This window comes from Hemiscyllium ocellatum, chromosome 40 (genome assembly GCF_020745735.1).
Source record: "Hemiscyllium ocellatum isolate sHemOce1 chromosome 40, sHemOce1.pat.X.cur, whole genome shotgun sequence".
Taxonomy (NCBI): Eukaryota; Metazoa; Chordata; class Chondrichthyes; order Orectolobiformes; family Hemiscylliidae; genus Hemiscyllium; species Hemiscyllium ocellatum.
This window is the reverse complement of record NC_083440.1, coordinates 29,446,763-29,471,107: the sequence shown is the minus strand read 5'-3', so window position 1 is coordinate 29,471,107 and position 24,345 is coordinate 29,446,763. Positions and strand designations below refer to the sequence as shown.

General features: G+C 42.6%; 1 non-coding gene across 1 annotated transcript; it reads left to right on the top strand.

Moving 5' to 3' along the window:
* The first annotated feature begins 5,779 nt into the window (after nt 1–5,779).
* LOC132834593 (U2 spliceosomal RNA) lies at nt 5,780–5,979 on the top strand. Its single transcript, XR_009647226.1, has one exon. It is a non-coding gene; the product is annotated as a U2 spliceosomal RNA (small nuclear RNA).
* The last annotated feature ends 18,366 nt before the right edge of the window (nt 5,980–24,345 follow it).

The window sequence follows — 24,345 nt, the reverse complement described above, 5'->3', positions numbered from 1 at the left end:
CAGCTCTTTTCTCTCCTTACAGATGATGCCAGACCTGCTGAGATTTTCCAGCATTTTCTCTTTTGTTTTCAGATTCCAGCTTCCGCAGTAATTTGTTTTTATCAAAGGATAATTGCTTGATTCGCTGTTGTTAGAATTGATCATTGTCTGGCATTTATGTGCCATGTATTTCATTTGTCACTTTTCATTCCACGCCTGGATATTGTCTAGGTCTCACTGCTTTTGGATAAGGAATATTTGTGTAATTACAAATGCTTCTGAACACAGTGTAATGATTCGCAAATCTCCCCATGTCTGACCCTATGAAGGAGGGAAGTCCATTCATGAAATCACTGAAGATGGTCAGGTCTAAGACACGCCTTTGAGGAACTCGTGCAGAGATGTCCCGCTTCCGTGACGACTGGGCTAACGGATCACAACTTTCTTCTTTTCTGCCAGGGATGACTCCACCCAGGGGAGAGTTTTCCATGATTTCCATTGCCAACAGTTTTGCGCAGGCTGCTTGAAGCCATGCCAGGCCAAACAGTCTTGATATTAAGTGCAGTAAGCCCCACCCCACCTCTGTAATTCAGCTCTTTTTAGCCATGTTTGGACGAAGGCTGGAGTGACGTCAGGAGCTGTGTGGCGTCACTGAGCAGGTTGTTTGTGTGCAGGTGCTGTTTCATAGCACTTTTGATGAAGCTTTCATTCACATATTCATGATCGATATCATATTGATGGGATGGGAATTCACTGGGTTTGCTTTGTCCTGTTATTTATACACAGCACATACCTGGGCTCATTTCCACTCTCTCAGGTAGATATCAGTGCATAACTCAGCAGAAACTGCTTGTGCAAGGGTCCAACATGTTCTGGAGCAGATGTCATCTGTCCCATTGCTGGGATATTGTCACGACCCCAATCTTTACCCACTAGAGTAGGCCAAAATGGATCCACCATCAGCATTTCTATCTGAAGAGTATAGTAAATGGGTTTAACCTTATATTTGCATTGACTTACTGGGCTCACCCATTGTTGATTATTGCAGATAAATGTGAAGCCTCCTCCTCCAGCAATGAGTTGTTTACTTGTTCACTATTATTCATGACTGGAAGTGACAGGACTGCAGGGCTTAGATCTAATATGTTGATTGCAGAATTCCTTAGTTGTGTCTGTTACATCCTGATCATGCATATGATGAATGTGTTCGTGAAGTTCACAGCCTGGAAGTCTTTGTGAAGCGGGCAAAGAATGGTGACAGAATTCTGTGGATATCCACATTGAAGGAAGGTATCCCATAATCCCTCACGGTCCACAGAGCCAAAATCTCGAAGATTGAATAAGGCCATGTACAGACACTGCTGCTGTTCCCTGAACTCTACTTGGATTTGTCACAGCTGCAAATGTGTTGCTGGCAGGATTTGTCTCTTGATGGGTAGAATCTGGACTGACGGGCACTTGGGAGGGGCTGGGAGTCACTGCGAGGAAAGACTTCGGAGGACTCCCGCGATGACCTTTCCCATGACAGACAGTGGGAAACTCACTCTGTACTGTCGGACCTGTCTCCCTTCTTGAAGATGGGAACAGTAATGTCGTCTCTTAGATCTCATCGCACGCTCCCTTCATTCCAGACAATGACCGTGAAGTGGATTCGTGTCAAGAATGACTCTTCACCATATTTTCGACCTTTATCAGTTAATTCATCTGTGCCAGAGGCCTCGTTGTTGTTCTGTTGTTGGAGGTGCTTTTGCCCTCAGGGTGGGTTGTAGGTTTTCTGAGGTGGCAATAGGTACTGTGTTGTGGGATAGTGTCAGGAACACTTGTCCTGAATTTCGTGAATTGGTGGAGAAGGCCCTCAAAATGTTTTCTCCAGCGAGTGCTGACTCCCTCTCGTGCTTTTATGAGGGATTCTCTGTGTTTGACTCTCAGTGGAGTCACTCCCCTGGTACTCAGGCTGTAATGGCTTTGATTGACCTGAAGAAGCCACCCACATTGTTGTTGTCAGTGAGTCACTGACCCTCCTGCTGACTCTCTCCACCCACCATCTATTCTTTAGATAACATCTTTTTTGATACACGTCGACTTTCAGTTGTGTCTCTGCTTGTTTCCTTTAGCTGGAGTTATGGTGGAGCTGCAGGTTCAGGAATACCTCACGTTTGCCTTCTGGCAGATTCTGGATCTCCTGCTTATTCCCACTGAGCCAGTCCTGGGGTTTCCTGGTGGGGAGGCCGAGTGTCAACATATAAAAATAAATATACTAATAGTATTTGGTATAAAATGTCTGTTTCAACAATTAACTAACTTTAGTACCTGAAAAATGATGAGGATGGCTAATAATTGATTTGGTGAACATCACATAGAATTAACAGTCCAGTATACAGACCATTTGACACTGTGAATTACTGTACCATACACGCCAATCATATTATAAGTGCTCTAAACCTGAATGAATATTACACATTAATGAACTCCAGTTTCGGTCTTTCCCATGAGCGGAAATATAATTTCCATAATAGTATCACAAAGACCATTATATTCTTTATGCATGTGCATACTCTATGTCCCTAACAAAACTCGCAAATCGAACTTCCAGAGTTGTGAGTATTTCCCTTCATTTATTGTGACAATGGTAAACGTTTTGAGACCTTGAAAAAAAAATGAACTCTTTGAGATTACAACTCTCTATGGTTTCATCCTGACTACAGGTGAAGACGGTTTTGTCTTTTGGAGGTTACAACCGTTATATATCTCGGCAGGAATTCCACAGCATCATTTCTAAATTCAGCTACCTCATCAATGCGCTTCCCTCTGGCATAACCTCAAAATGAGAAAAGGTTGCTTATGATTGCGCATGTTCAACATCGTCTACAACTCCTCAGATAATGAAGAGGTTCATGTCCATACGCATAAAACATTACTGCGCAGTACAGGCCCTTCCGCCCTCAACGTTGCACCAACCTGTCAAACCAATGTGAAGCCCATTTAACCTGCACTATTCCATATCTCTGAACCCGAGCGTTGGTTACGTGTACAAGAGAATGGTCCAGGTGTTTGAGAGCAGGAGAAATGTCAAGATGAAAGACTGGATGCTTGGCGCTGAGGTTCTGCTGAATTTAGTGCATGATCTATTGCAGTGCATCATCCATGTCACAGTATATTTTTCTGAGTCCAGTGACTTTCCCGACTCTTACTGCTCTCAAAGCCAGGAGGCAGACCCTTTTGCTTCAGTTGCCTGTGCTGGTCGTAGTCAATGCATTGGTTTTCGCTACTCCAGGTACCTACACTGAATTGAGAGTAGGATACCTTTTCTTCAAATGTGGATCAATTTTGGGAATTTCATAGTTCAGGCAATGCACTCAGTATGGGGATGTTCACATACCAGGGAGTGGTCTAAGAAGGAAGCATTTATTTGTACCGGGGAGTTGGCTGTGTATTGGGAAACCCCATTTTATTTTATTCATTAAAGGGATGTGGGTGTCACTGCCTCAGTCAACACTTACTGCCCTTCCCCAATTGCCCAGTGAAGAGGTAAGAATCAACTAGGCTATTTTAGATGTGGAGTCACATGTAGACCAGACCAGTTAAGCGTGACTGTTTAGACGCCCTAAAGGGCATTACTGAATGAGGTGAGATATTTTTTGCCAACAACACTAACAGCCTTCGTATTGTCATACTTCAAAATTATACCTCGACATTAGTTTTGAAATGAAATCCCACTACCTGCTGTGCAGATTTGAACCGAGAATCTCAGAACGTTGTGTCAGTTTTTGAGTTAACAGTGATTAGCAGTGATAACACAATTAGGCCATCACTTCCACTAATCTTTAGAATTTTGCCAGAATCCATAAAGGTAACCTTAGAGGCCAAGTAATAGTACACTATTTGGGTCTCCTAGAGCAAGCTATGGTCTAATTCGGGTAATTTCCATGGAGTGTATTGATTGAACGATGGGGATTCATATCCCCTGTGTATTCTCTGAATCTGAGAAGGACAGCTCTATTCACAAGGAAATGAGTTTTGTTTCAGTGGGAACAATGGAATACAGTCTTGGTTAGGTGGTGGGGTGGGTGGTAGTGAAATGTGGACTGAGGAGACCTTACCAAATGTTGTAGTTCTTCTGATTGTGGTGGGCATCCAACATGTGCATGGTGATTAGGTTCACTGGTAATAGGCTTCATAACTCAGACTGCAAGGGTGATCTGAGTAAAGGACTCAATGCCCTATTACTTGTTTGTTCATATTTGGGAGGTCTTCTATTCCTGTATATTATGGAGTGATTGAATGCCCTGCACTGTCGTTCATATCGTGTGGATGTACAATTCTTAGGACAGTTTCAATTGTGGAGGCTTCACAGGAATTTTGTCACCCATGTGAATGGTAAGTGTCTCCCATTCTTTGCTTGACTGATATCATATGTCTCCGTATGGATATTATGGTCTGATAGACAACTCCAGCCAGTCGACGTAACCTATAAAGCAGCTGAAATAACCCGCTGTCAACCCAAATAACTGTTTATTGAGCAATCTGCTCCTCATATTCTTCGCTATGTCTTTTACAAGTGCAAATGATTCATTTCATGAGTTCATATTCTTTAAACTTCATGTGATAGGACCAACAGTTACCATTGTGTTAAAATCCTTCACAGACAGTCTGGGCTCAGGCACAGAAACGTTTGATTAGTAACTTCAAGTCTTCTTTTTATCGTTCTCTCTCTTACATTTAGTCCAGTGACGATTATCTTCTTGGCACGGGGCAATTGTAGTCTTTCCTCATGCAGCAATCGCTATCTGGTGGAAATGGCAATTTCTGATCTACTGTTGATTGTTTTTGAGGTTTTCCTTCTTCGATTTCCATTTTATTTTTCTCCACAGTGTTTCCTGGATATCACTGCTACTTGTTTCATTCTCTACGTCCTGAGCTGCTTGACCATTGATTGTTCTGTTTGGTTCACTGTCGCCTTTTTTTGATCGATTTGTTGCCATTTGTATTCATCATATGAAATTTCAGTATTGCACAGAAAACAACTGCAACAGTCTGTATTTTCTCTTCTTTAAAGAATATTCCCAACTACTTTCAATATGAACCTGGAAAGATCACAATCAACGTTCCACGGTGCTGCTATACCACGTCCGGTTATTATAATGGTAATAATAGTACATGTCTTTTTTTAATTTCAAACATATACTGTATTCATAAACTATTTTGATGATCTGTACAATTGGTGGTACCATTCATAGGCGCACCTTGAATTTCTTTACATACAGAGATCAGAATTAATCATTCTTGTATACTGGCCTGTACGTTTATCATCCATGTATTTTGCTGAGGCTTCAGTGGAGCCCACTTACTGTGTGGGCCCCTTGTTCTGTGACAGGGAGACGTTACACATGGCCTTACCCCCCTGCCCCAAACTTCAGCACATCCCTCAACACGTAGTCCTGGACCTCGGAATGTGCCACTCCGCAACACTCAGTCGGGGTCAGCTCCTTTAGCTGGAAGATCAATAGGTTTCCGACAGACCAAACAGAGTCTTTGACTGAGTAGATGATCCTCTCGGCACAGTTGATGTTTCTTTCGGTGTGAGTCCCGGGGAACAGACTGTAGAGCATGGAGTCCCACATCACGGAGCTGCTCAGGCCGACCCTTGACAAACACCACTGCATTCTTCTCCAGACTTCCTTTGCGTAGGACATTCTAGAAGGAGGTGTATGACAGTCTCGTCCCCTCCGCAGCCGCATCGAGAGTCCGGGCGTGCATAAAGGATGCCACAGGCAGAGCCCTTCTCACCACCAGCCAAGCCATGTCTTTATGCTTATTGGAAAGTTTTTGCGATGAGGCGTTTTACCAAATGACTTGTCAGTATTAATATCTGATACGTCCCAGACTAAGGGATTGAATATTAATCTAATTTTTGTTGGAAGGAGTTGGTTTGGAAGCTTGCTCCACTAACATCTCTCATCGTTCTACTATTGCAGTGTTTCTGGGAATGGTGCATCCCCTCATAAACAATCCAAAAAAGCAATTTTATTTGTTCACTTTTGTGTGCGTTTGCTTAAGTTCTCGTGTACCGAGTCTATGCAAAGTGTACAGACAGCTTTTGTCTGGTCAAGACAGAGTTGCATTTGTGCAAATCAACTTGATTGAGGTTACAATTCATCTGCGTCTTTCTGCATGTTCAGTACTTACTCTCCATGTTCTCACTTCATCCCTGGTGCATGCTGCCTTTTCCCACCAACTCCGAACAACAGAAGTAAAACAAAGTTGCTCACCAGCTCTTCCAAATGGCAAACTGCATTTCAGAAAACGAAAGGAAGAAGATTGATCTATTGAAGTATTCAACAGCTTGGATTTCGATGATGATGACGATTACTCACGGGCATTGAATGAGAGATTTTCAGAACACTGTGAAGCAGGAAAAGATCATTTTTTTTGTAGATTAGATTCCGTTTAGTGTGGAAACAGGCCCTTTGGCCCAGCAAGTCCACACCGACCATTTGAAAATAAATCCACCCAGATTCAGTTCTCTACATTTACCCATGACTAATGTACCTAACACTATGGGCAATTTAGCACGGCCAATTTACCTGACCTGCACATCTTTTGGAATGTGGGCAGGAGCCGGAGCACCCAGAGGAGACCCACACATCCATAGGAAGAATGTGCAAACTCCACACAGATAGCCACCCAAGGCCACAATCGAACCTGGGTCCTGGTGCTGTGAGGCGACAGTGCTAACCACTAAGCCACTCTGCCACCCGTTTATTGTACATAAAGTCATAGAGATGTGCAGCACTGTAACAGACCCTTCTATCCAACTCATCCATATTTACCAGATATCTTAACCTCATCGATTCCCATTCGACAGCACTTAGCCCATATCCCTCTAAACCCTTCATGTTCAAAAACCAGTCCAGATGCCTTTTAAATGTTGTATCAGACTCCAACAGTTCCCCGGCAGCTCATTCTATACATGAATCATGCTCTGCCTGCAAACATTTCCCCTTTGGTCTTTGTTTAGTTTTTCCCCCTCTAAACCTAATCCTATGCCCTCTCGTTCTGGACTACCCCCACCCCAGTGAAAATAACTTGTCTGTTTACCCTGTCCATGTCCCTCATGATCTTATAAACCTCTGTAAGTCACCCCTCAGCCTCTGACGCTCCAGGGAAAATACTCCAAGCCTATTCAGCCTTTTCCAGTCGCTCAAACCCTCCAGACCTGACAACATTCTTGTAAATGATTAAGAATGCTTTTCATCAGGGTGCAAAAGCAAATGAAATCAATGGGTGAGTTTGTGACGGCTTTATTTTATCAATTCAAACGCCTGTGAGTTTAATCAGATTGCATATTCACTGATTTAGGACACAATGTGTGCAGATCACTCCGAGAGCCGATTCTCACATTAACCAGTTGAACCGATACTTTGCGGAGGTGGTGAAATAAGCCAGAGATAAATAAAAGCACTGCATCAAGACGTAAAATTACCTGTCCACAAAGTACATTATTACTGCAAAAAAAGTCACTATAAACTTTCCAGCACCCGAGACATGTCCGACTCAGGGAATGGCACAACATCACTGGCTTTCCTTGACTTTTTTGCACTTCGATGCCTGAACCAGAACCTAATGTTTCACAGTGCTCCTGACTTGCCAGGTTGTTTATCACAGCCATAAGCCAGGCAACTCATCGTTGAGGATCAGTTAAGGAGCTGTACTGTCAGGCACTCGGAACAGCAGTTAGAGCAGCAAACATACTGCATGTGCTTCAATCAAATGGTAACGTCTCAGTTCTCAGTCAGGGCAAGGGAGACAGGATTCAGTCAGGAGATCCTGGCACAGTATGTCCAGGGATTTTGACATTGTTTGGGACAATCAGGATCAGGGAATCTGCATCGCTACAGTCCAGAGAGTTGAAGACACAAACTATTCATTACATCCTCTAAATGCCCCGGCACATTTTTCGATCCTGAATTACCGTTCACCAATCTAAGCTGACCCTGTCCGTTTCTGTAATTTCGGACCAGGTCGATGAAATTTTCAAGGAGCAATTCTGAGGGCACCCTGTAGTAGCAGTGAATTTGGGGAAGTCAGTGGAGACAGCCTGCTTGCAGCAGAGTGGACAGGACTTGTGGAAGGGATTGCGAAAGTCAACATATTAGAGGCAGAGGGAAACAGGACGTGGGTTACTGTGGAAGTGCGAGTCACCATCACTGTCCCGGTTTTCGTTTGGTGGTTGGCATGTGATATTTGGCATGGCGACACTGTAGGGCTGGGGTTGGGGATAGGTAATGTCGTGAGGTAAAGTTTATAAACGATGGAGCTGTGTGGTCATGGACTCGTCACAAATTTCAAGGAATAAAGGAGAGTGAGGATGTCATGTTGCAGCTTTATAATACTTCAGTTAGGCTTCACTTAGAGTATCGCTTTTAATTTTGTCGCCAAACTCCAGGGAGGATGTGGAGGGTGGAGAAGAGGCATACCAGGATGCTGCTTGTATGAGAGGGCATGAGCTATTAGAAAAACTCAGCATATTTTCCTTGGAGCAGCGGCGGCTGAAGGGAGACTCCATTGAATAATGAAATGCATCAATAGATTTGACAGTCAGAAACTCTTTCCCAAAATTGAAATGTCTAAAACTATGGAGCATACATTGAAGTGGAAAGTGGGGAAGTTCAAACGAGATGTGGGGGCGAGGTATTTTTCCAGAGGTTGGTAGCGTGTGGAACGGAATGTCGGGGTGGTAATGGAGGCAGATATGATAGGGGTGTTTCAGGGTCTTTTAGCCCCTTAAGTAGATGGATGTGCATGGAATGGACGGATATAGAGAAATTGAACATAGACCAGCTGGTACTAACAGTTGCCAAATATATGAAGGCAGATGTGAATGTATTTGTAAGAATAGTGGGCAGCAACCTCAGAGAAAACATGGACTAGAAATCATCCAACGTCATGGTTGTTGTATTATTCAGGATATCTGTGACTGCTGTGGAGACCAGGCAGAGTTCTGGAGAGATTGCATTTCCCTCTGGACAGCATCACCAGGTTCGAGAGCAGATCAGGAAAATGCAAGCAGGGATACAGCAATGGACATGTCTCAAGCTTTTGTTAGGAGTTAAAACTTTGCTTTGATTGATATCCACAAATTGAAAGATTTTATTTATATATATATATATATATATATGCATATACATACACACACACACATACATCACATAAAAATAAACACATTAAAAAACACGTGATCTGAGTTCAATTGCCCGAATTATAGAACATTCCACACTAAATATTAATGATTCAGGGTGCTCAACGAAGATTCCTCTTCATCTCCGATTCTTAAAGACGGCCCATTGTTTTAGTCTATCCTACACAACCGAACACAGCCACTCTGAAAAGAGAAGCAGATTTATAATTTTAAGTTCAGCTGACTCCTAGTGACCGTGAACTCAAAATTTTAATCCTATGTGTGTCTCTACAGACGCCACACCACTTGATGCAACAAGCACAATATTTTACTTTGTGATTTAGCTTCTAGTTTGCACTCTTTTCAAATTACCCCTGGTCAATTAATTTTTCTATTTACCACCGACTTATCCCACTTCAAAAGGATGTTGATGAAATTTCTTTGAGCTAAAATGTTCACTGTACACACTTAGACATGCCTGATCTGTTGTGTATTTCCTGCCATGTCCGCCCTAAAGTTGGACCGTTATACATCCGCAACATCTCACAGTGTCAATATATAAAAACAGATTTCTAGAATTAGCTGAAATTTTCTCCAGACCAAAGCAGTAGTCTTTGGAAAGGTGATGTGCTCTAGATCCTGGAATTGTCTGTTCTAAGCCTATTGAGAGACATTTCACATTAATTCTATCATATCAATGCTAGTATTGCTTCAATTCAGATTCCATCATTGATCAGACCAATATTTTTTTTTACACCGGACCTCCATCAATGTATCAGGATCTCAGCATTATTGACGTTTGTGTGTCAGCATTGATTCCAAACTCATGCACATTCACTGCATAAAATTTCTTCCTCGCATTCTCCCTGTGGAACATCCCAAACTGATGTAACGTTCCTCTAATACTTTCATGATCAGCTAATGGAAACAGCTTCACATTACTTACCTTGTGTTATAAAATCATAAGCTAGTGCTCCCGTTCTGTCAAGTCTCCCCTAATTAGGATTTCAACACCCTAACCTCATCACTGCAAACTGCCATTCTCCAAACCATCCTGATAATTCTCCTGGGTCCCCTGTCAGGAACCCTGCCATCCTTCCCAGTTTGTGTGGAATCTCAAGTTTGTACAGACCCAGATGCTCCGTGTTCTTGTGGGTGATATTATCACACAGTGGTAATGATATAGTGACATCACTCCATCTTGGGCATTCTCTTAAATTACGGGTTTACTCTGACAGCAGAGTTCGGATAGCTTCCCAATTACTTCACGTGAAACTTCTCAGGAGTAAAAAGTGAAATGCCTTCAGAGTTTTTGAGTTTTCATCTGCAATGTCATTCCTTTTGCGCTGTGCCATACTGTGTTCCATGTGTAAAGTTCCATGTTTCTAGGACTACAATGGCTCCTTACTGTTGATCTGAATCTCTGTCCATCCATTGCTCTATCTCACCTCTACATTTCCTGATCATCACACTGCCATTCCCTCCCTTCCACTGTCTTTACTAATGAGATTATTTTAGCTCAGTTCGGTGTTTAACTTGCTTATGCCAACTGTGTTTCACTGAGTTTTCCACCGCTGCCCGGGTGCTGCTAATTTACAATTTGGATCTTCCCTCAGTTTCTCTGCAATCACAAATTCATTTCACTGCACTATAGTGGGTTTCTCGTCCATTTCTGAGCTGACAGTGATGATGAAATTGTGCACTGTTCTTATTCACATCTGAAACATGAACTGTGTTTGTTTTATTCTGCATACATACCGCCTAACTTTCTGAGAATACGCAGCACTTGCTTTTGGATGAGAGATTCCCAGCAGCTGCAGAATTTATCCATTACATGATTACAGACGATGCTCCCAGAACTGACTCTAACATAGACGGAGCAATTCAGAGCCAGATGTATCAAGGTGAACACTGGTGGCAGAAGGTGATCCCTGGCCTCCATTGCTGCTCCATTTACACCAAGTCGCAGAATCATTGAATAATTACCATATAGAGTGAGTCTACTGAGTTCATCGCATTTGTGGGAACTTTCTGCAAGAGGAAATAAACTTGTTCCATTCCGGTGTCATCTCCTTGTATCAGTTTCAGTGGCTGGAATTTCGGGAAGATCAGATAGAACAATAAGATTCCATGGGAGATCATGTTGAGTGGCTCGATTCTGGAAATAATCAGTTGAATGGGCAGGATTTTGGTAAGACCAGGTGGAGCAGATAGATTCTCTGCAAGATCTGGTTGAGAAGATGAATGATAAGGAAGAACATGTCGAGCAGGTAGATTCCAGGCAAGATCACTTAGCTGAGTAGACATTGTTCATAAAATGCAAAGCAGCATTTTCTTTTCAGAAACAAATTTGATGTTCTGAAGCTGTTGTAAGCATTCATATTTGTAAATCTGTATTCTTGGTATTTGTGATTCACTCCAATGACAAGCAGATGTTCCCATTCGCCAGATGTCTGTGGGGAACATGGTGTTTGATTTTTGTGTTACAACAGTGTGTGTGGTGGAACTGCTCCCATAATGCTGTTAGGTCAGGACATACAGATGATTCACCCAATGGTAATGAACGAACAACAGCTGTCCAGGTCAACAAACCTGTTCTTCCCTCAGTCTGCTCCCAAAGAGCACTGCATTGTGTGCAGGCCCAGACCTGGGGAAAGGGACTCTTCACTGAAAGACATCAATAAAACAGTTGGGATCTTTTTTAATGACAATCATCACCTGCTGTGGTTGCTTCATCTGAGTTCCAATCGCACTAATTATCTGTTTCATTCATCACAGTTTACAACTTGTATCGGTGGGGTTTTTTTTGTAAATTCTCTCTCACATTTCCTTTTAATACATTCATGGCGTGTGGACCTCGCTGAGCTGGTGCGGATTTGATGCCCATTCCTAAGTTCCCCAGAGGGCTGGTCTGTGTTCATACCGAGCATAGGCCCAGGTGAGAATGGCAGATTTCCTCGCTGAAAGGACATTTGTTAACCAGATGGGGTTTTCTGGCAATCAGCAACAGTTTCGTGAGAATTAAACCATTCATCCCAGGTTTTTAATGAAAACAGAGTCCACCTGTGTCACAGCAGGATTTGAATCCGGGTCCCCAGAACATTACCTGGGTCTCTGGATTAACAGTCCAATGATAATACCACAATGCCATCACAATGACCTTTGAACTATCCACACTCTGACATACTGTAAAAGTATCAGGTTTCGGATTTCCCCTCCATGTGTTCGCACATGAGAGACCATTCAGGTGCTCTCACAAGATACTGGAATCAAGTATCCTTCCCAGCTCAGTGTACACCAGAGAGTTCACACCAGGAAGAGACTGTTCTCCAATCAGAACGGTGGGAAAGGATTTGCTTTATCCTCCCATTTACAAAGACACCCTTCAGTTCTCAAGTAACTACAGTGATTGAATTGTTCTAAGCACCAGCCCAGTTACAGGAGTAAATATTCAGGGTAAATGTCAAATAAAAGTCAGCGACCTGTTCAATTGGCATGTCACGTTACAGAGTCACAGAGACATAATTGGACAGCATGGAAGAAGACCCATTGGTCCAAGTCGACAACCTGATATCACAACCCAAACTAGTCCTATTTGCCAGCACTTTGTCCATATCCCTCTCAACCATTCAAATTCATGTACACATCCAAATGCCTTTTAAATGCTGCAATTGTACCAACCTCCACACCTCCTCTGGCTGCTCATTCCATACCCACACCACCCTCTGCAGGAATAAGGTACCCCTTATTTCCCTTTATATCTTTCCCCTCTCAGCCTCAACTTATACTGTCTAGTTCTGGACTCCCCACCCCAGGGAAAAGACCTTTTCTATTTAGCCCATCTATACCCGTCATGCTTTTATAAACCTCTATGAAGTCACCCCACAGACTCCGATACTCCAGGGAAAACAGCCCCAGCCTATTCATCCTCTCCCTGCAGCTGAAACGCTCCAAACCTGGCAGCATCTTTATAAATCTTTTCTGAACCCTTTCAAGTTTCACAACATGCTTCCTGTAACAGGGAGACTGAAAGTGCACGCAGTATTCCACATGTGGCATAACCAGCAGCATGACCCCCAACTCCTAAACTTAATGCACTGACCAATAAAGGCAGGCATACCAAAGACTATCCAATCTACCTGCAAGTCCACTTTCAATAAATGTGAGCATAAGAACAAAGAACAACACAGCATAGGAACATGCACTTTAGCCCTCCAAGTGTGCATTGCCTCATCTTGCCCTTCCATACTAAAGCTGCCTTCACATAGAGCATCCAAATCCCTCTCTTCCCTTACTCATAATGTCTTCATTCAGGTGATTCCTGAATGTTGCTCTTGTGTCTGCTTTCATCACCTTCTCTGACAGCACGTTCCTGGCACACACCACCCTTTGTATGAAGAAATTGCCTTGCACACCTCTTTTATATGTTTCACCCTCGTACTTTGTACCTGTGTCCCTTGATTAATTGATTCCCTCCACCCACATTATGAACCAATTCAAAATTGTTGACAGATGACTTTGACAATTTATTGATATTCCGGGAGACAGGCACATTGACCAAAGGAGAGGGATTGACAGAGGATATTTGGATGTGGAGACGATAAGTTTGTGGTTAAGAAATTGTCCAAGACTGACATCTAATCGGAGTAGTTTGTGGTGTTATTATGTCGAATGACTGATACCCAGGAGTGTGTTACAGAATGGAATATAATAGAAGACTTCAGGCCGATATATATTGAGAAGAACAGATGCCTGGGAATGAGTTACAGACCGGAAGCTCATCGAGGGAGTTCGTCGTGATTGATGAGCAGAGACACAGAAACATGGGAGTGAGTTACAGAGGTTTATAGATATAATAACAGATTCTCACTAGTGAGTTGCAGACTGGAATTTAATACAAAAGTTTGGGATGGTTCATGTAGAGAGTCACGGAGATAGAGGAGTGAATTACAAATTGGAATCTAATTGAGCTATTCGGGACGATTTATATATGGAGTAGCACAGAATCAAGTGTAAGTAACAGACTGGAATTTAATTGAGAAGATTTGGGGTGGTTTGCCTGTAGAATGACAGATACACAGGTGTCAGTTACGGACTAGAATCTGATCGAGGGATTCGTGATGTTGAAGTATATGGAGTAATAGATACCCAGGAGTGAGCTGCAGGCTGGAATTTAATTTCGAGTCGGGTTGATTTATAAATTGAAAAACAGATATACATGCATGAGTTACAGATTGGAGTCTAATTGATGAATTGGGGATGTATTTATATTAAGATAAAATCAGACTTACAAACTGGAAAATAATTGATGGATTTGAGGTGAGTTATAAAGAGAATAATAGATACCTGGCAGTGAGTTATAAACTATTATCTAATTAAGGGATTTGAGGTGGGCTATGCACAGAATAATAGATAAGTGGGAGCAAGTTACATACTGGAATCTAATTGAAGTGTCTGAGGTGGGTGGTATGTTGAAAAACAGATGCCTGAAATGAATTACAGATTGTAAGCTGATTGAGGAGATTGTGTTGGTTTATGTATGGAATAACAGATACCCAGTAGTCTGTTCCAAACAAGAATCTGATCGAGGAGGTTGGTTTGGTTTATATGTGGAATAACAGATACACAGGAGTGAGCTACAGACTAGAATCTGATTGAGATTTGTGAGTTGAGTTATATATGGGGTAACAGATATATGTGTGTGAGTTGTGGATTGCAATCTAATCGGTTGATCAAAGGGTTTATTCAGATTAAAGTAAAACCCAATTATGAGTTTGAAACTGGAATCTATTGACATGTTTGATGTGGGTTATATATAGAATAACAGGTTCCCGGTAAGAAGTTAGAGACTGAAATCGAATTGAGGGTTTGGGGGTGGATTGCTTATGGAAGAAGAGTTACTCAGGAATGATTTACAGACCGCGATCTAATCGAGGGATTCGGTGTGGTTTATACATGGAATAACGGATACTCAGGAATGAGTGACAGACTGCAATCTAATCGAGGTGTTTGGGGTGGTTTATGTATGGAAAATCAGACAGTCATAAGTAAGTTACAGACCGGAATCTAATCGAGGTATTCGTGGTGGTTTATTTATGGAATAACTGATATACAGGAGTGAGCTACAGACTGGAATCTAAGCGAGCTTTCGATGTGTTTTGCACTTGGAATAACAGTTAGTTACAGTGAGAGGGAGTGAGAGTAACTAACAGTGAGTTAGTTACACATTAGAATCTAATCGATTGATTGGCTTCATTTATTAAAAAAGAACAGATATCCAAGTGTGAGTTATCAATTAAGATCTAATTGAGGGTTTGAGGTGGACTATGTCTGGATTAATTGATACCGGATAGTAAAGTACAGTCTGCAATCTAATCAAGGAGTTTGAAGGGGTGAACACAAACAGCCATAGATATATGTGAGCGGGTTCCATATTGGAATCCTGTTGAGAGGTTTGAGGTGGGTTTTATATGTCGAATAACAGAGACACGGGAGTAAGTTATAGACTGGAATCTGATTAAGGGTTTTCAGGTGTATTGTATATAGAATAATAGATAGCTGTTCTAGTTTTTGTACATTGGAACCTTTCAGAAGCTTGCAAAGTAAGGCAAGCATTGCTGGAAGGAGACATTGTCTCCGCCATTTACTGTAAACAGCTTCTGGAATTTGCATATTAATTACCTTCATTCTCCATTTCATCCCTCTACAAAGAGAATTCACATGTTTATGATGCATCAAACTGGGACAGGAAACAGCTTTGGAGACATTGCCCACAAGGAGAGTATTTCAGCCCCAAATTGAAATTTCGAGACGTGAAAAATGACAGAAACGAAACAGCAGCTTTCTGTGCTCTTGCTTCCAGTTTATAAATTTGATCCCTAATTTATTCTGCCTCCAATACGCACCACTTCACAACTCACATTATTTCAGTGCTTCTGCCATTTTATCAGACTCCCCATATCTAAATCAGAACCATGTAAAACTCCAGAGCAGTTAGAGAATGGCTTGGTTTCAGAGTAAAGCTCTCACCACACTGTAACTTCTCAAATACCCAGGCCAGATTCAGTGTGGGGTTAGACACTGATTCAATCACTCACTTACCACATTCTGTCCCCATCACACACACTCAGGGCAGTCCCAACACTGGGTTAGATACAGAGGATGTGTCCCTCTACACTTCCTCCACTTGAATCGACCAGATTCTGGAAGAATCGGATTAGATACAGAGTAAAGGTCCATCGATCCTGTCACCATCGACTAGTCCCAGGACAAGGACATCATGGAGTTAGTTAGATCAAATCTCCCTCTACACTGTTCCTATCAAACACTCCCAGAACATGGTTTGGATACAGCGTAAAGACCCATTGGCACTGACCCCATCCAAAACTCCCAGATATAACATGCGACTGGATGCAGAGTATGGGCGGCAAGGTGGCACAGTGGTTAGCACTGTTGACTCACAGCGCTAGAGACCCAAGTTCAGTTCCCACCTCAGGTGACCGACAGTGTAGAGTTTCCACATTCTCCTGTATCTGCGTGGGCTTCCTCCGACAGCTCCAGTTTCCTCCCACGGTCCAGAAAAGTGCAGATTACGTGAATTGGCCATGCTAAATTTCCCGTAGTCTTAGGTGAAGGGGTGAAATGTAGGGGAATGGGTCTGGGTGGGTTGCGCTTCGGCTGGACGGTGTAGAATGTGGGACCAAAGGGCCGGTTTCCACACTGTAAGTAATCTAATCTTCACTGTTCCTGACTACAATCCCAGGACAGCATCAGCACGGGATTAGGTACAAAGATCAGGTCAAAAAGGAGGCCTGTTTCCTCTGGAATGGAGGATGTAAAGGGGTGATCTGACCAAACCTTTAAGTTCTAAACAGGGTGAGACAGGCGAGCTCAAGATAAATTATTCCTGCTGGTTGCAGATTCGAGAACAAGAGGGGGAAAAGCCTGAGAATTCGGTCGCAGTGCATTCACGAGAGATGTTAGGAAGTACTTTGTTACAAAAGGAGAAGGAAAGGTCTGGAATTCTCTTCCACAAACAGCAGTGAATGCAGGATCATCTGCAACGGATAAATATTTGTTCAGTGAAGGTATTGAGTGAGTGATGCAAAAGAAGCAAGATGGAGTTTCGCCGCAGATCGTGCATTATCCGATTAATTGATTGGACAGGATTGAGGGGCTGAATGGTCTACTCCTGTTCAAATGCTGTAAAATTAAGATCCCCCTAAACTGCCCTATCAGGCACTCTCAGGAAAGGTACAGGATGGGGTTCGATACAGAATAAGGCTGCCTTTACTGTATCCCCTTCAAGCACCCCCAGTAAGGGACAGGACAGTGTTAGATACAGAGTGAAGCTCCCTCGATGATATCTGAATGAAAACTTTAAAAGGCAGGTATAATCTGACAAGAGATCTGATTTAAGTTGACTCTGTATTCTCCACATCTTCCACACAGGCACACAGCCACAACAAGGGCGGTACTACTCCACAAGTTCAACACCAATGTCTTTTTTGATTGTCTCTGTTCTGTTCTGATTCTGTTAGATTGCTGGTTCTGAACATTCACATGGATAGGCAACCTACTACCATGGTGCCACGTCTTGCTCAGAAAAACAGCATCTGATTTCAAACCGGACTGTGATACAGAAGTCTTTCAGTGTCAGTGCGAGGTGTCTTGAGCCAGACCTAGGCGTGTGAATCTCCTGTGTTCATCTGACACTCAGTGATTGTTTAGTGGAGCTTTAATATTTGACAGTCCCAACATTACCTTCACATTCTGTGTCCCTGTGTGACTGTGTGAGCGATTGTGCATGCCCATATGTATGTGTGTGTGTCTGGTGTGCGTGCATGTATGTGCCTGTGAGAGTGTCAGCATCTCTGTCAGTCTGCCTGCCTCTTATTAGAGCCCTGCAATATTGAGTCAAGTCCTCCTTCACTCCAGGACTTAGGTTTTCAACAGTATTTTCCGAATCTTTTACACAAATAACAGTATGAGATTACTTACAGTGTGGAAACTGTAGGCCAATCCACCTAACCTGCACATTTTTGGACCAGGGACACGGGGAGAATGAGCAAACTCCACACAGAGAGTCGCCTGAGGCGGGAATTGAACCCAAGTCTCTGGCGCCATAAGACAGCAGTGATAACCACTGTGCCACCTTGCCACCCACTAGTATGAGGCTTCTTTGTGGATTATTCCCAGGGCAAGGGACGAGGGGATCGAGGAAGCCTTTCTTCCCCTGCAGACTTTGCCTGCAGGAGAAACAGTGACTAGCAAGGCGAAGGGATTGTTCATTTTCATTGGTTCACGGGATTGAGCATCACTGGCTGGGCCCGCATTTATCTCCCATTCCGATCAGCCTTTGAGAAGGTGGCAATAAACTGCCTTATTGAAACACTGCACTCCATCAAACTCATATTTAATGGAGAAACAGAATGTGTCAGAAATTCAATTCCCGCTTTCTGTGTTTCTGATCCCAATTTAAACTTCAACCATTTAATTTATACAGAGTTAGGGACTGGAATCTTATCGATGGTCTCAGCGAGTTTATGTCTTCAAAAATACACCAGGGAGTGAATTTCAGTCTGAAATATAATTGAGGGATGGGGGCATCAATATACAAAGTAACAGGTACCAGGTAATACGATACAAATAGGAGCATAGTCAAGGGTATGGTGTGGTTTACAATTGCTTAACCAATACTGCGGAGTAAACTACAGACTAGAATCGAACTGATGAGTTTATGGCATTTAGACATGGAACCACTGATGGTCAGGAGTGAGCATCTAATGGAGACTGGTGTTATGTATAGAAGAACAGGTCAATGAAGATCAGTTAGTGATCAGAATTTTATCAAGGCGTTTGGAGCATGTATTTATAGAATAACGGACACTCAGGAGTGAGATTCAGGCTGGAATCTTATGGAAGGTTTCAGGGTAGTTTATATACAGAGGAACCTCGATTATCCAAATGAGATGGTTGGACACTATTTCGCTCGGATAATTGATTATTCGTTGAACTGCTTCAATGCATTTCATCTGGGGCTCAGTGTTTTCTGAAGTTTCTTTTTTTCCTCACTCTGCCTGCCTTGCTCCCACTCCCTGTCTCAGGGTTTTTCTTTTCTGAGCAGACACACACACGTGTGAAAAGGACCTGCAGCATTGCTGAAACCATTCCGCACATCAATCTCCCCTGTCTGTTCAATGGGAGTTGACATAGCGTGCACTTGCTAACTCTGCTACCTGTTCAGGAGACGAGGCAGCAGCACATGGAATGTGAAGCCCTGCACCCCCGACGCCCCCAATGTGGCCCCCAGTCCCACCAACACTGCCCCCGTCCGAACTCCCAAACCTCGCCCCCATCTAACCACCGCCTCCCATCCCCGTCCAACCCCTGCACCCCACTCCTTCCAGACACAAAACTCTGCTCAATCCGTACCGACATCCGCCCCCAACACCGTACAACACCCCCCAACACTGCCCCATTCCAACTCCCCAACACTGACTCCATCCAATCCCAACCTCGACACGGTCTGACTCCTCAAACGCACACGGTCCAAACCCCAAACCCCGCCCCATTCTGATCCGCCCCAAACCCACCCCTGTCCAACATCCAACACGCCCCCATCCGTCCCCAAAGCCCATCCCCTTCCGACCACCTGAAGCTCGACCCTGTCTGAACCCCCCATCTGACACCACATCTCTGCCCCGTCCGAACTCCCAACCCCACCCCCATCCAACATCCGCCCCATCCCCGTCCAACCCCGAGATATACGGGCAGATCACAGAGTTAAGTAGCATAGATAAGTAAATAATAGGTAAAAAAAAAACACAGCAAAATCAAAACCACAGGGACAGGCGATTGCTCTTTAGAGTTTGTGATTCCATTCAGTGTTCTAACAATAATCAGACAGAATTCTCTCGATTGCGCGCCCATGAAATTTGGCAAGGGTATTCAAGTCTCTCAGAGGAAAGCAGAAGTAATGATCAGATCTTGGAAATCTTATAGTAAATAGGTTTGCCAAGATTCAAAATAACAATTGTTACAGGAGACTGTCCTGTCAGGGGCACAGAAAGAGATTTTGCAGCAATAGGCGTTAACCTAGGATGATAAATTGCCTTTTTGGTACTCAGGTGAAGGACACGTCGAAACATTTGAAGCATATTGTCAAAGAGGAGAGTGATAAGCCGGAAGTTGTTGTATACATTGGGACGAATTACGTCATCAGGACAAGGGTTAGGGCTTTGCAGAGTGGGTATAAGAGCTTGGATGGAAGGTTAAAGAAACAAACATCACAAGTAGTAATATCTGGTTTACTTCTGGTCCCAATTTCAAATCAGGGAACAATGGGGCGGATAAATCAATGGCTGAAGATGTGGTGCAATGTACAAGGATTCTGTTTCTCGGATCATTGGGATCACTTCTGGGACAGAAAAGCAGTGTTCCAAAAGGGAGGGATTCACCTGAATCGGAAAGATACCTATATCCACGTGGGTTCTATTTCGAGAGGTTGTGAATCCTTTGTTTTTGGGAGGGGGATGGTGGGGCTTTTCTATGTAACACTGAAAATAGACAGAAAGACGAGGGAGCTCTGATTCAGAAAAGAACAAGTTGATTAGAAAATATAGACAACAGCAATTCAGAGCCCAAAGTAATTTGAAGAACGAAACAGCATTTATTTCGATACGGTAAGGCAAATGAACTCAGGGTCTGTCTGGCAACATACTCTTCGCCTGTCAGAGCAATTTCAGAAACTTGGCTGAGGCAAGGACAAGACAGGCTGCACAATTTTCTGGGTTTTAGATGTTATAGGAAGGATAGAAAGAAAGGCAAGGGAGAAGGGAGAGGAGCATCTTTGATTGAGAAAGAGAGGAGGGGGCATAACATACAGAGTAACAGTACCAGGAGATGAGTCACAGTTTGGAATATAGTTGAGAGGTACAGTGTGGTTCACAATTGATTAACCAATAATGGGGAGTGAACTAAAGACTGGAATCTAACTGTGGAGTTTAGGGTGTTTACACTTGGAATCACAAATATTCAATTACTACTGTACTTAGTGTAGTTATTACTGAGGGACCATTTAGTGAAAATCTATGGTTTGAAATGAGAAATAAGAAAGGGATGATCATCTTGATGGGATTGGACTACCGGTTCCCCAGTAGCCATAGAGAATTCTGCAAGAAAATATGTTGAGATCTCAAATGAATGTAGGAATAATAATGTTGTAATAACAGGGGAGTTTAATTTTCCTAATCCGGTGCCATTTAGAAAAGCATAGTAAGGAGAGTTTAGTGCATGCTGCTCCTGTTGGCGTGAAAGGCAAGCTTCGAAAGACTAAGGAAAAATGGATGTATAAAGGTATTAAAATTTCAGTCAAGAATAAAAAATAATCATGTTAGATGCAAACAGTTAGGATCAACTGAATCTCTTGAAGGCTATAAAAATTATTGGAGCATTCTTAGGAAACAAATCAGGAAGGCACAGCGACATGGCATAGCCCCTGGAAGATAAGGTTCATAATAATCGAAAAAGATTCTCCAAAGACATTAAGAGCCAGACAGCAACTCCGGAGAGAGCAAAATCCCTGAAAGATTAACACTATTATCATTGTGTTGAACCACAGGAGATGACTATTTTGCATCAGATTTCACTGTTGAGAAAGAAATGGGGGCTCGAGAACTTAGGAAAAGAAGTTTTGAAAACAGGGATGACATTACAGAAGAGAAAGGACTGGAGATATTCGAAAACATAACAGTAGATAAATCCCTAGAACCTGAACAAGTGTATCCCAGGACAAAAATGGGACGTTAGGGAGGAAATTGCGGGGGCCCCAACAGAAATATTTGTATAATCTATAAAAACGGGTGAAATCCCAGAGGACTGGAGGATGGGTCATGTTGTATCATTATTTAAGAAATGATGTAAGGAGAAGCCAGGGAACGATAGACCTGTGAGTCTGACTTCGGTTTTGGATAAGTTGTTGGAGGTCATTCTGAAATATTGCATCTGCATATATTTTGAGAGGAAATGATTGCACGGGAATATTTAGCTTGGTTTTCCGTGAGAAAAGTCAAGTCTCTCAAATCTGTTTGAGTTTTCCTTTTACGTAGTAACCAAAAAGATTGATGTGGACAGAGCAGTGGACATTGTTCACTTGGAGTTCATCAAAGCCTTTGACAAGGCTCTGCATGGGAATCAAATTAGTAAAAAAATGGATCACATAGGATTCAGGGTGAGCTTGCCAACTGGATTCAAAATTGGCTTCAGGGCACGAAACAGACAGTGATGGAGTAGGTATATGTTTTGGACAGGAGGCCTGTGACCGGCGGTGTTCCACAGATATTGGTACGGGATCCACTTTTATTCTTCATTATATAAATGATTTTGATATGAATATAGAAGGCACGGTTAGTAAGTTTGTGGATGACACCAAAATTGGTGGTGAATTGGTGACGAATATTACCTCAGATTACAAAGAGATCTTGATCAATTGGGCAATGGACTGAGGATTGGCAGATGAGTTTTATTTGGAAACATGTGAGGGATTTTATTTTGGGAAAGCAAACAAGGATCAGACTTAATGGTAGGGCCCTGGGTCGTGTTGTAGAACAACGAAGCCTAAAGGTTCAGGTACATAAATCTTTGAAATTTGCGTCAGATGTAGAAAGGGTGTTTGAGAAGGCATTTGGCACGCTTTCTTTCATTGCTCAGACCATTGAAGATAGCAGTTGGGATATTATACTGATGTTTTACAGAGTATTAGGGAGGTCTCTTCTGGATTAATGTGTGCAATTTTGGTTGCCCTGTCACTCGAAGGATTAAAATGGAGAGGGCTCAATAAAGATCTACCAAGCTGCTGCCTGGAATGGAGGGTGTGAGATACAAAAATAGAGTGGAAAGGCTCGGACTTTGCTCAATGAATCATTGGATGTGGATGGTTGACCTTACTGATTTTTATACAGAAATGAGGTGCAGAGTGAAGGTAAATGACAAGTCTTTTCCATGGGGTGGGGGAGTATCAAAACAAGGGCTCATATTTAAAGGTGAAAGGAAAAAAATCTAAACAGATCATGAGGGGCACCTTTTGTGCACAGAGAGTGGTTTGCGTGTTGGAATGAACTGCCAGAGAAACTGATGAATGCAGGTACAGTCACAATGTTTAAAAGGCAGAGCATCATAGAGGTGTACAGCACGAAAGCAGACCATTTGATCCAAGTCATCCACGTCAAAAAGATACCCTAAATAAATCTTGTCCCATTGGCCCATATCCCTCTAAACCCTTCCAACTCATTTACCCATCCAGCTGTCTTTTAAATGTTGTAGTTGTACCAGCCTCCAACACTTCCTCAGGCAGGCCATTCCATACACGCACCGCCCTCTGTGTTAACAAGTTTCTATTAGTTCCCTTTAACACCTTTCCCTTCTCACCGGAAGCCAATGCCCACTTGTTTTAACCTATCCATGCCTGTCATGACTTGATGAACCTCCATAAGGTTGTTAAAGTACAGATATGAGACGGATCAGGGAATCCCTTCTGGAGTCAGACCTATAAGCGTCTCTTGTGGTTCATGCTGGAGATTGTAATCTTTGGTGGTCTGGAATAATAAAAAAGCTCAAACACAGTTTAGTTTAATTTGAATCATTCCCTTCGTTTACTCATAGCATCACTGTTACAACATAACGCGAATACCCATAAGCCAGGCTAACAGGATTCCAATAACACAGGAGAGTGGAACATGAGCTCTTCAAGAGTTCTGGCAGGTTACTCTGTCGTACAATCAAAAGCAGACGATTTTTACACAAAGGTTTAGAAAGGCGTTACTGTAACAACACAAAAGTTTGCAAAAGCACTGCATGTTCTGAACTTGACAGATAATAACAAAGGACGATAATTCTGGAGATAAGTTAATTGATACCGAATTTTGTTTAGTAACACGCTTAGTAACACATTAATAACACGCTTATTAATTTCACTAAAGAAGAGCCATGAATGATATCACTCTGTATCGTCTTTATATAAATTCGCTGATGCTAAGGCAAATGTTCTTAATCATCTTTCATTCCCTGCTTATTTCCTAGTATCAGTAAATGTGTTCTATCAATCAACATTATATTTTATTCTAAATGTTTAAGTAAGGTTTTAAGGCTATAAACTTTCCCATCAAATTCCAACGCTCCCGGGAAAACAT